We start from the raw sequence: 971 nt of genomic DNA on the forward strand, positions 1-971 counted from the left end.
GGGGGACCCTGACGGGGGGACCCTGACGGGGGGACCCTGACGGGGGGGACCCTGAGGGAAGCTGCCCCCGTCCCACTGCACATCTCCAGCTCCCTCATCCTGGAAGCAGCTCCCTCAGTTTGGTCTCAGCTTTTTTCACCCCAGCCATGTTTAACGTTTCCCTTCCGTCGCCTTGCTCCCAGCCCTGACACGCAATGGCACGGCACTGGGGAGTTCAAGGGCTTGCGTGTTATTTAATTACAAGTTGTGTTGCGTTTAAACCCTAAAACCTTGCTTATTGTGGCAGGATTGGAAAAATCCAATCAATACTTGTCTCCCTCTAATAAATGTGCAAGGTAAATGCCGGCACTCTTTAATCAGTTCAGGCAAACCATATATTTAAACGCCTCAGTTTCTTTCTAGGTGGCCTGTGTAGAGGGAAAGATGTTCCACGTCTTTAAACACACACCGGAGAAGCCCAGAGACTACGGGCTGACTTCGACCCGCTGAGAGCCCCGCAGCCACGCACGCACGTCCATGTGGCTGGGAGGGAGCGGCAGGCTCCTCAGCCAAAACCTCCCCCAGCACGCCACCCCCAGCCCAGCCTCACCTAAAAGGGCCACGTTTAAACTCTTCAGAGAAAAATTGTTCATGTCCTGAGTGCTATGCTATGCTGTCAGGGCTCTCCACCCTGAAGAGCTGCCCTTTGATGCATCCTCCCTCCTGCCAGGAGCCACCTCCCTCACTCCGTGACAGCTCCAGCCCCACACGTTCGGGTCAGACTCAAAGAGCAGCTTCTCCTCAGAGCAATTAACACCTTTGGGCACCTCTCTGTCATGCAGCCAGCCATTACTCATCCTGCCCTCGGAGGCTTGCAAGTCCCCTTTGACGGCTGGTTCCCACCAGTGCAGCCAGGCCTTGCCCTCCTGTCGCTGCTGGCACGGGTCATGCGATTCTGCCCGGCACAACTCAACGTGACGGGACTGGTAAAA

Source organism: Oxyura jamaicensis, chromosome 10, assembly GCF_011077185.1.
Source record: "Oxyura jamaicensis isolate SHBP4307 breed ruddy duck chromosome 10, BPBGC_Ojam_1.0, whole genome shotgun sequence".
Classification (NCBI taxonomy): Eukaryota; Metazoa; Chordata; class Aves; order Anseriformes; family Anatidae; genus Oxyura; species Oxyura jamaicensis.